This window comes from Papaver somniferum, chromosome 11, assembly GCF_003573695.1.
Source record: "Papaver somniferum cultivar HN1 chromosome 11, ASM357369v1, whole genome shotgun sequence".
In the NCBI taxonomy this organism is placed as follows: Eukaryota; Viridiplantae; Streptophyta; class Magnoliopsida; order Ranunculales; family Papaveraceae; genus Papaver; species Papaver somniferum.
The window spans coordinates 83,573,057-83,585,751 of record NC_039368.1 but is presented as its reverse complement, the minus strand read 5'-3'; the positions used below and the strand labels follow the sequence as shown (position 1 = coordinate 83,585,751).

General features: G+C 37.8%; 1 pseudogene; it reads right to left on the bottom strand.

Moving 5' to 3' along the window:
* Window positions 1-4,059: 4,059 nt before the first annotated feature.
* Window positions 4,060-4,159, bottom strand: LOC113325534 (annotated as a pseudogene).
* Between the last annotated feature and the right edge of the window lie 8,536 nt (window positions 4,160-12,695).

Below are 12,695 nucleotides of genomic sequence, written 5' to 3'. Positions count from 1 at the left end.
CGCTCTCAAACATGCGTTCTCTCATTATGGTATGGTTATTTCTCACACAACATTTAATAATGAGAATATGTTCTTTAGTATTTCTAACTTCTTATTACTAGCATGCAGAAACTCTATGTCTTCATATCTCTTTGGATGCTTGGGACGCTGGAAAGCTTTGAAGTTGTAAGTTTTAGTTTGATTTGATCGAGGACTAGCAAAGTCTAAGTGTGGGGGAATTTGATAGGGTGTAGAATATATCCTATTTATTATCTATTGTTTATGCTTTCTCTGCTATTTTTCTTGTAAATTATGTATTTTACGCATGTTTTTGAGTTATTAGGTATTTGGAGTGGAGGAAAAGAAGAAGAAATCACCCAATTTGTGCGAAATGGGAAATATTGTCATTTCATAGGCGACTCAATTAATGAAGAATTTTCTAGACTCATCTAGACTCATGGGTTTGAAGAATTGGGCTTGGATTTGGAAAGAGAAAATGGAAGATTTGAGAAAGACTTAAAATTGGAATTAGGCTCAAATTGGGAAAGTGGTGTTATTATGGAATGAGGATTCTATTCCTAAGAGGATTGATAGGAAATTGAAGCCTATAAATAGAGAAGTTCTCTACATAACTTTTTACACTTACACACCTTTTACACACACAACACTTCTCTTTTCTTTATTCTTTGTGTGAACTCCTTAGCATGAGTAGCTAATTCTATTGATTGAGGATGAATTCCTAATTCTTGACATGTTTTGAGTTTTGTTTTAAATCTACTTTGAATTTTTCACATGATTATCGTTTGTTTTTACTAATAGGAATGTTTATACATTCATGGTTGATTGATAAGTTGTTTAGGATGCATACTAAATTGATTTGTTACTTGTTAATTAGTGAGAAAAATTTTAATTAATTTGTTGTGGTTACGACACGCATCAAGAGTTCTGATAGACACATTTTTGTGTCCGATTTGTCTCGATTCTATATATTGTTAGAGCTCATTTTTGTACTTATTATGATGTTTTATTTATTTGTAGGTATTTTTGGCTAATAAACATTTTTGGAAAAAAATTGGCTCAAAAAGTTGTTGGAAAGCAGCCGGAGGATATTTGCAATTTGGACTCTCACTTTGGATAAGGGGTAACCTAATTACTAAGGGGTGTCCTATTTCTAGGCAGTTGTTAATCGCACCCCTACTCTGGATAAGGGGCAACCATCTTCAACATTCAAAAAAAAAGGATTTTGGCGGGAAAAAAGTGTAGTTAAAGAGCAGTTTTGGAAATCGTGATTTGGAGGAGTTTGAGGTCGATTAAACCTCTGATTTTCATAGGATAGACTCCTTATGGGTCTAGGAATCTGATATGGGTGTTTAAATCGATTAGATTGGGCTCAATCGACGGATTTTTCTCACAATAAGAAAATATGGAAAGTCACGTGTGTGACCTGTTTTAGGGAATTTTAGAGTGATTAAAACGCTGTAAACCTTCCCAATAATTTGTATCTATCTAAGGAAGAGTTTAGAATAAAAAGGAAAGCTCAGAAACGCGTAGAAATCATAAAACAAGAAATTGTCGCAACTTGGCCGTGAAGAGAAGGAAAGAGATTTGGAAGATTTGGGAGAGATTTAATCGGTATTTTTGATATAAATAGATGTCTTGGGTCATATAGAAGAGGGGTCGAGAGTTTGGGAACCTAAGGAGATCCATAGAAGAAGAAATCAGAGCTTTACCAAACTCTGTTTCTGGTGCTGCTGCTGTTGAAGAAGAAGAAGAACAACTGAAGAACATTGACCCCTTCCAGACAGTCGCAGAAAAGTGTCGCTGTTTAACAGCTGAAGAATATTAAGCTATTTATGGCAGTCTTATTTCAGGGCAGTCTTAAATCAGCGACAAAGCAACAGTTTTTCTGTAACAGTTCCATTGTAACAGCTGTTTTGTAACACCAATACCCTGTTGCAAACCGTCTGTGTTATTAATTTTCACTCTTTTAATCTTTGTTTGAGCAACAAACACATATTTTGAGATCATGATTAATATGAGGAGCTAAACCACATTGCTGAGGCGATAGAGGAAGCTATTTTTCCAACAAAAAGTGGTATATTCTATTTTATCTTTTTATTTGCAATAATTATATGATTATTTGCCTTGACCTATTATTGAATATGATTTTTATTTGAGTGATTATGATCTATTTTGATGGAGTATGCTTAGTTTTAATACTTTTGATGCTTCATACTTGGTATTTACAATTATTACTTTTGAAAATCTACTTGTTGCAATATTTTAGAATCAAATTAAACAAGAAAATTGCATAAATATAAGTATTGGTTTAATCACTTTGAACTTGGAAAATAGTGGAATCTTAGCCTCAGTGTTTCTTTTAGTATTGATATCATCTTTGATTGAGTTTGCTATAATTTTTAGTGAGTTTTCTATTTTAATATTAGAATTTAAGTCTAATTAATATCCTTCACAAGTCTGAGAATCGAACCACTTTTACCACTATCTACAAATCACATCAATTTTTGGCGCCGCCGACGCGGACTTGTTTTTAGGGTTTTAGATTTATTTATTTTTTTTTTTATTATTTTGTTTTTTTATGTTTTTGGGTATTTATCTTGTGTCTACAGGTTCTGGATCATAAAGAAAATTGAGCCAAGGAGTTTGGTGATTTCATAAAGACTTGGAGCTAAAGATTAAAGCAAAAAGAACAGAAAAGAAGACAATTTATTTTATTTTTTTTTTTAAATTTTAGTTTAGGGTTTTTATTTTTTATTTACTTATTGGGTTTATTATTTTTTTTATTACCCTACGGAAGGGTACTTTAAATATAAACTGTTTGCAGAGAAGGAGGACAATTACGATATTGTCTCTGCACCTTGGGTTCGTACACTAGACATCGGAGTCAGTGGCCCGAGTCGACTACAACCGATTCATCCCCCGTCTGGAACGGGAGGTAAGATTCTAAACACTCGCGAATCCCCTGTCAGCGAGTTACTGGACTCCTTCGTATGCATATATGTTGAGGACTGAATACGGACATTTATTTTTCTAGTAAAGGGCAAGGCCTGGCCATACAAGATAAGGGTTCGGATTTCATCACCGTTCTCTTCTTGCCCGCTTTAGGAACACGTAACCTACGCGAACCTAAGCCTAAAATTTTGACTAGAACGAGACCGATAGGGTAACGAGCTTAACAGGAAAGTCATTCGAAAAATATTGGTTACTCTTTTAAGCATACTTCGAAGTTCTTGACGGTTTCTGTAAGTTGAATGCGTGACTGCGCCGCCTTGTAATACCGGTGAGGCCTTGGGTATCAAAGCTCCACCGAGCTTCCCTCGCTCTATTCAACTTACGTTAACTCGGATTGATTCCAGAGGGGTTTGCTTAAATTGTAACGAATTCCCGTTCGAAGGATTAGAAGCTGGTCTAGAAACAATCTAAGTGGAGCCATCATGCTTTTTTGTTTGCTAGAAATCAATAGGTTTGATTTGGTTGAGTCGGCCTTGATCTGTGTTTGCTTACCCTTCCAATTTAGAAAATTCTATTGTATGCCTGAACGTAAAAGAGACGCACTAGGTAGATTTGTTAAAGAGAAACCTAGTAGTTCGAAGCGTCTCGATTACCTTAATCTAGAAAGTCCGGCTTTTGAAGAGTCTGTTTTTGAACGTTCTTTGACTGAGGAGAGAATCCATGTTGCTCCGATAGCGCCAGAAATGGCAACTTTGAAAGCTTTGTTGAATCCAACTAGGACTACCCGTCCTTCGTGTATTAAGTTAGCTGAAACGGAGGCACCCTATGAACTGAAACCTGGGACCTTACAGATGCTCCCAATCTTTTTAGGGAAAGAAAATGAAAACCCTTATTACCATGTTAGGGATTTTGAGGAAATTTGTAGTACTCTAAGAATTAGAGGCTTAGATGATGATGCTTTGAAACTTAGGTTATTCCCATTTTCCCTGAAAGATAAGGCCAAGTCGTGGCTGTATAGTTTGGACTCCGAGTCAATTGAGACATATGAACAACTTACATCTGCCTTTTTCAATAAGTTTTTCCCTAGGCACAAAACATCGTCTATTAGGACGCAAATATGCACATTTTCACAACAAGAGGGAGAATCTTTATATAGGTATTTGGAAAGGTTCAATGATTTATTATCCCAGTGTCCTCATCATGGTTTAGAAAAGGTTAGGCTAGTTCAGATCCTTTATGAGGGTTTAGATTATTCCACAACGACCATGGTTGAGTCTCTATGCACTGGTGGATTTGAAAACCAAACTGTTGATGCGGCGATGGAATTTTTTAATGAAATCGCCGAAAAAACCCAGCAATGGGAAAATAGTAGGGCACCCCAGAAAACAATTCTTTTAAGTAGAGGAAACGTTAATAGGGTAGAAGGAGGCTATGAATCAGATGCCAAAATTGCTGCTATAGCAAAAAGGTTAGAAGCCTTAGAAGTGGGCCAGACTAGTGGTAGAGTGGAGCCTTTTTGGGAAGGCCAGAATATTGAAGAGCAGGCCAATGCTCTTTATAATAACACTAGATTTGATAACCGTCAAAAGATTGACCCATATTCAGAAACCTATAATCCTGGTTGGAGAAACCATCCGAACCTTTCGTGGTCTAAGGGCCAAAGTCAAGGTCAGTTTAGTAATTCTAATGCTCCCCCAGGTTTTGGCTATACTAAGAATCCTTCAGGACTAGCTCAGTTTCAGAATCAGTCAGATAAGAAAATCCTAAGTTTAGAGGAATCTCTCGCCTTGTTAACTCAGCAAACTGCAAAATTCCAGTTATCCGTAGAACAGAGTCTACAAGCTAGTAACAGGATAGGACAAGAAAATAGTCAGGCTATTTCCGAGTTAAAAACCCAGGTTGGTCTGATAAGTGATTCTTTGAGAGAAAAAGGTAAGTTTCCTAGTCAAACACAACCCAACCCTAGAGGAGTTCATGAATTAGGTGCAAAACCATCGAATCAATTGAATGTTAGAACCCTTAGAAGTGGTAGAGTTGTAGACAATAAGGTAACCATGCCCGATAGTGAACATACTGTAGTTCACCCCTCAGGATCTCACCTCTCAGGACCAGTAGCTGAAGAGACTGATAAAGTTTCTGATGATGTGAATTCGGTTCCTGAAAGGTCTGATTTTAGGCCTAGAGCCCCATTTCCTCAGCTATTAGTACCAACAAAGAAGGAATCGAACTTTAATGACATAGTGGAGGTTTTTAAGCAAGTTACCATAAACCTTCCCTTATTAGATGCAATTAGGCAAATTCCTGCTTATGCCAAGTTCCTTAAGGATATGTGTACGCGAAAGCGAAAACTTAGCGTCCATAAGAAAGCCTTTTTAGCTAGTCACGTAAGTTCAATCATTCAGAACACCACAACTCCAAAGTACAAAGACCCAGGTTCTCCTACCATTGCTTGCACAATAGGTAACTTCCGGGTAGAAAAAGCTTTACTTGACTTAGGAGCCAGTGTGAACTTACTGCCATTCCATGTATACTTACAGCTAGGACTTGGTGAAATGAAACCTACTCAGATGACACTGCAGTTAGCTGATAGGTCTGTTAAAATCCCTCGAGGTGTTATCGAGGATGTTCTTATTGAGGTCGACAAGTTTATTTATCCAGTGGATTTCGTGGTCCTAGATACCCAACCTGTCCCTGACCCAGAGAACCAGATACCTGTGATTTTAGGTCGCCCATTTTTAGCTACGTCTAATGCGATCATTAACTGTCGAAATGGTGTGATGAGTTTATCTTTTGGTAATATGACTATGGAGATGAACATTTTTAATGTCAGTAAGCAACCTCATGAGCTAGATGACACATGTGTTGAGGAGGTGAACATGATAGAAGCCTTAGTTCAGGAGTCATTACCAAACATCTTGTCTGAAGACCCATTAGAAAGTTGTCTATCCCATTTTGGTTTAGATTTTGACGACGATAGCACTATTGAACAGGTGAATGCTCTATTAGATTCTACCCCTGTGTTAGACACTGATAGATGGAAAGCTAGGTTCGAACCGTTACCAGTTTCTGAGACTACCCTAATTCCTTCTTTAGAAGAGCCCCCAAAGTTGGACCTTAAACCACTACCCGATACTCTAAAGTTTGTTTTTAGGCCCATCTGAGACTTTACCTGTGATTGTAGCTTCCAATTTGGATAGTGATCAGGAAAGTAGGCTAGTAAATGTACTTCAAGACAATAAGGAAGCTTTAGGGTGGACTATAGCAGACATTAAGGGTATAAGTCCTACTGTGTGTATGCATCAGATTCATTTAGAGGAAGACTCCAAACCTTCTAGGGAGATGCAACGTCGACTGAACCCTAACATGAAAGAGGTAGTTCGAAAAGAGGTGCTTAAGTTGTTAGATGCGGGTATTATTTACCCAATTTCAGACAGTAAGTGGGTCAGCCCTGTTCAGGTTGTCCCCAAGAAATCAGGTATCACTGTAGTCCAGAATGATAATAATGAATTAATCCCAACCCGAGTGACCACGGGATGGCGTGTGTGTATTGACTATAGGAAATTGAACAAGGTCACAAGGAAGGATCACTTTCCCCTTCCTTTTATCGACCAAATGCTAGAGCGATTAGCTGGACATAGTCACTATTGCTTCTTAGATGGCTACTCCGGTTATAATCAGATCGTTATTGCCCCAGAAGACCAAGAGAAAACCACTTTTACCTGTCCCTTTGGTACCTTTGCGTATAGACGCATGCCTTTCGGGCTATGTAATGCCCCTGCAACTTTTCAGCGTTGTATGATGAGCATATTTTCTGATATGGTAGAACGGTTCTTAGAGGTCTTTATGGATGATTTTTCAGTGTTTGGTTCATCTTTCGATGAGTGCTTGCATCATTTGACATTAGTGTTGACTAGGTGTAAGGAAAAAAATTTAGTGCTTAATTGGGAAAAATGCCATTTCATGGTTAAATCAGGAATTGTATTAGGGCACATCGTCTCTTCAAAGGGTATAGAGGTAGACAAAGCCAAAGTTGACCTTATTAAGACTTTACAGGTCCCAAAAACCGTAAAAGATATTAGGTCATTCCTAGGGCATGCAGGTTTTTACCGTCGATTCATTAAGGATTTTAGCTTGATTTCTAGACCTCTTTGCAATTTGCTTGCAAAAGATGTTAAGTTTGTCTTTGATGATGCTTGTTTAGAGGCTTTTGAGAAGCTTAAAACTTTACTCACTACTGCCCCGATAGTCCAGGCACCTAACTGGAACCTACCCTTTGAGATTATGTGTGATTCTTCAGATTATGCTATAGGCGTCGTTTTAGGACAACGAGAAAACAAATTACTTCATGTGATTTATTATGCTAGGAAAACTCTGAATGATGCCCAAATGAACTACACAACTACCGAGAAGGAACTTTTAGCCATCGTGTTTGCCTTGGATAAGTTTAGGTCCTACCTATTAGGTTCTAAGATCATAATCTATACAGATCATGCTGCTTTGAAATACCTTTTATCTAAGAAGGATACCAAACCTAGATTGATTAGATGGATCCTATTGTTACAGGAATTTTCCCCAGACATTAGAGACAAAAAGGGTGCAAAAAATGTAGTAGCAGATCACTTGTCTAGGCTAGTTGTTAGTTCCCCTAGTGATTCCCTTCCTATAAGGGATAGCTTTCCTGATGAACAATTGTTCTCTGTTTCCCAATCACCTTGGTATGCAAATATAGTGAATTATCTTGTTACTGGTCGAACCCCTCAACATTGGGGTAAGCAAGATCGTTCTAGGTTTTTAGCCGAGGTTAAGCATTTCTTTTGGGACGATCCTTATCTGTTTAAGTATTGTCCGGACCAGATTATTAGGAGATGTGTATCTGAGAGTGACCAGTCTAGTATTATCTCCTTTTGTCATGAACATGCATGTGGGGGTCATTTTAGTGCTAAGAAGACTGCTGCTATTTTGCAGTGTGGATTTTACTGGCCTTCGTTGTTTAAAGATTCCCATAGTCATTGTGTTTCTTGTGAGCGTTGCCAGAAGTTAGGAACCATTTCCCGTAGAAATATGATGCCTTTGAACCCTATTTTAGTGATTGAGGTCTTTGATGTGTGGGGCATTGATTTTATGGGTCCATTTCCTATTTCGTTTGGTTATCTTTACATACTTGTCGTGTAGACTATGTGTCTAAGTGGGTTGAGGCGGTTCCGTGTAGAACGAATGACCACAGGGTCGTAGTCCAGTTTTTGAAAGAGAATATACTTACACGTTTTGGTACGCCGCGAGCTATAATTAGTGATGGAGGTTCACACTTTTGTAATAGACCGTTTTCTCTTTTAATGAAACAATACGGTATTACCCATAAAGTAGCAACCCCATATCACCCTCAGACTAGTGGTCAGGTAGAGGTTTCCAATAGGGAAATTAAACGTATTCTAGAGAAAACAGTTAATCCAAATAGGAAAGACTGGTCGTCGAGGCTTACTGATGCCTTATGGGCTTACCGTACTGCGTTTAAGACACCCATTGGAATGTCACCTTATCGTTTAGTGTTTGGCAAGGCATGTCACCTGCCTGTTGAGTTAGAGCATCGAGCCTATTGGGCTATTAAGAACTTAAACTTTTCACTTGACAAGGCAGGAGCTCAAAGAAAGCTCCAGCTCAATGAGTTGGACGAGATTCGTAGAGATGCATACGATAGTGCTAAGGAGTATAAGAACAAAATGAAACTTGTGCATGATAGGAATATTTTACGAAAGTCATTTTCTCCAGGTCAAAAAGTTCTTCTGTATGACACTCGTTTGCATCTATTCCCCGGGAAGTTGCGCTCTCGGTGGACCGGTCCTTTTGTGGTCCGTACTGTTTTTCCTCATGGCGCTGTTGAGATTGAGACACCAGATGGTAGTAGTTCTTCGAAGGTTAACGGTCAGCGATTGAAGCCCTTTTTAGAGCCTTTTCCTACAGGTGATGTTGAGGAGGTCCCTCTGGAGGACCCTGTTTACCTTGATTGACCATCGAGGCGATTTTGTATGTTGTATAATATTTTTGTAGGTTTTTGGTTACACTTCACCCAGGTACTATCTTTCCGACTTCTCTCTTTACTATTTCCTCATGTTACTTATATTTTTGGTACTGTTTTTGATTAGAAACATTGAGGACAATGTTAGATTTAAGTTTGGGGGTGGGGTAGAACTTTTTGTTACCTTTTCGTTGCAATAAATAAACTCCAGAGCCTAGAAATTTATCCCTATTAAGGATGGCACTAACCAATCTAAGTGGATGGAAGCATTTTGGTTGTAGGAGTTGAGGAACCAATCTGACTAGATGGCAACATCTAAAGAGTCTATTCATAAAAGCACAGAGCTCAGGTGTTAGAAATAACATGATAGTTTCACCATATCTCGTTGAGTCCTTTTCACTTCTGTTTTTATTTTGTTTTGTTTTTAAACTATGTTTCTCTAAGTGATTAGGTGGGGCTCACGATTCAAGTTGTTACCAATGCTAGGGTGAATTAGAGTGATTGAGATACAAAAAAAAAAAAAAGACCAGACCATCAGACCAACTGGAATAAATTCAATAAAGTCGACCACTGGAACCCTTGTATATGCCAGTTGTGTTGACCTAGAGTTAGGATTATCAATCACTGGTTCCCTTGTATATGCCAGTGTGTTGATATTAGTCAGACTAGTATCTCAGTCCATTAGGATAGGTTCATTTTGGCGGAGGCCTTCAGACAGATATGAGAAACACCGTTCACCTAGTAAACATCAAAACCATCTATGTTTTTCTATATCCATCTTCTTGATCTATCCATGTGATTAGTTTTGACTCCGGATATTGATGTCCATAGTGCGACTATCTGAGTAGAGCTCTGTCACTTCATATGAATTTTAGTATGCTTGAGTGCAAACTCGTGTACAACAATTGGAATTTCGCATCAGGGTACTTCCTCCTGTAGTCAATAAGTATGCCAACCAAGGAGATTCTTTAGTGCCTTCCAAGGTTCTGTGTAGATAGCTAGGGTCTGGAGTAAAAGGTTTTGTGGGTATACCTCTGGTAAGCCCTCCGGAGACAACACTCCGCCACTAGGGACACCTAGGGGTTTAAAGGCTTATTGCATACGCTAAATGCAATCGACGATGCCTGCGACAGTGAGTTAGGATTTTATTTCTATTTTTTTTGCTCGAGGACTAGCAAATAATAGGTTTGGGGGTATTTGATAGACACATTTTTGTGTCCGATTTGTCTCGATTCTTATTTGTTAGGGCTCATTTTTGTACTTATTATGGTGTTTTATTTATTTGTAGGTATTTTTGGCTAATAAACATTTTTGGAAAAAATTGGCTCGAAAAGTTGTCGGAAAGCACCCGGAGGACATTTGCTATTCGGACTCTCACTTTGGATAAGGGGTAACCTAATTACTAAGGGGCATCCCATTTCCAGGCAGTTGCTAATCGCACCCCTACTCTGGATAAGGGGCAACCATCTTCAACATTAAAAAAATTTTGGCGGGAAAAAGTGTAGTAAAGACAGTTTTGGCAATCGTGATTTGGAGGAGTTTGAGGTCGATTAAACCTCTGATTTTCATAGGATAGACTCCTTATGGGTCTAGGAATCTGATATGGGTGTTTAAATCGATTAGATGGGCTCAATCGACGGATTTTTCTCAAAAAGAAAATATGGAAAGTCACGTGTGTGACCTGTTTTAGGGAATTTTAGAGAGATTAAAGCGTGTAAACCTTCCCAAAGATTTGTATCTATCTAAGGAAGAGTTTAGAATAAAAAGGAAAGCTCAGAAACGCGTAGAAATCTAAAACAAGAAATTGTCGCAACTTGGCCGTGAAGAGAAGGAAAGAGATTTTGGAAGATTTGGGAGAGATTTAATCGGTATTTTTGATATAAATAGATGTCTTGGGTCATATAGAAGAGGTGTCGAGAGTTTGGGAACCTAAGGAGAGCCAGAGAAGAAGAAATCAGAGCTTTACCAAACTCTGTTTCTGCTGCTGCTGCTGTTGAAGAAGAAGAACGCGAAGAACATTGACCTGCTAGACAGTCGCAGAAAGTGTCGTTGTTTAACAGCTGAAGAACATTAAGCTGTTCAGGGCAGTCTTATTCAGGGTCTTAAAATCAGCGACAAAGCAACATTTTTCTGTAACAGTTCCATTGTAACAGCTGTTTTGCAACACCAATACACTGTTGCAAACAGTCTGTGTTATTATTTTCACTCTTTTAATCATCTTTTGAGCAACAAACACATATTTTGAGATCATGATTAATATGAGGAGCTAAACCACATTGCTGAGGCGATAGAGGAAGATATTTTTCCAAGAAAAAGTGGTATATTCTATTTTATCTTTTTATTTGCAATAATTATATGATTATTTGCCTTGAATTATTATTGAATATGATTTTTATTTGAGTGATTGTGATCTATTTTGATGGAGAATGCTTAGTTTTAATACTTTTGATGCTTCATACTTGGTATTTACAATTATTACTTTTGAAAATCTACTTGTTGCAATATTTTAGAATCAAATTAAGCAAGAAAATTGCATAAATATAAGTATTGGTTTAATCACTTTGAACTTGGAAAATAGTGGAATCTTAACCTCAGTGTTTCTTTTAGTATTGATATCATCTTTGATTGAGTTTGATATAATTTTTAGTGAGTTTTCTATTTTAATATTAGGATTTAAGTCTAATTAATATCCTTCACAAGTCTGAGAATCGAACCACTTTTACCACTATCTACAAATCACATCAAGTCCATATAAGTTTATCTTCTCCGTAAAGAGGTATTCTCATGTTGATAATTTTAGCAGCAGCATTAGGATGAACGAGTGTAAGGATTACATCAGTTCTTCAACATTTGTTTGCTGCATCTATTAGGTCAAAAATTGCAGTATACTGACTTGTTATCTCTTCTGAAGATGTAGGGATAGGCGGAGCATCTTCTCCCATGATCCAGATATCTTTCCAAATCAGTATTTTTGAACCATCACCTAGCTGCCAGAAACTGTGTGTTCTGATGAAATGGATAGAACTATAAAGACTTTTACAGGCCCAAGTTGCATCATTTTCCTGCGAAGAGTGAAGAAGGCTTGTGTCTGGGAAGTATCTTTATTTAAGTTCTTTGGCATATAACTGATTTGGATTATTACATAACCTCCATGCTGCTTTAGCTAGCAGTGCATCATTAAAACATCCCAAATCTCTAAATCCCATACCTCATGCAGCTTTACTAGTATAGAGCTTTCGATAAGATATCAAACATATATTTCTGCCTTTTTGTTTTCCCCACCAGTAGTCTCTTTGTACTGCAGTTAACTCCTTTATTGTACCTTCAGGGATTCTGAAAGTACCCATCGGATGTTGTGGTATTGCATTTAGAACCATCTTAATCATCATAGCTCTTCCTGACTGATTGAAAATTTTTCCTCTACATCTTGCTAGTCTTGACTTCATGTTGCCTACAGGAGAAGAAAATGAAGTGGTTTTTTTCCGATTTAGGAATAATGGAATCCCTAAGTATTTCTCTTCTAGATCCATTCTTCTCATCTTGAGTTGTCTTGTAAGAATTCTACAGTGCCTAGTATGGAGATTGTTTGAGAAGAGTGTTGCAGACTTTTGGAGATTGATTTGCTGCCCTGAACACTTGCTGAACAGCTCAATAATTTTGAGAATATTATCTGCATTACGAAAGTATGCCTTTGTGAAGAGAAAGAAATAGTCTGCAAACAGTAAGTGTG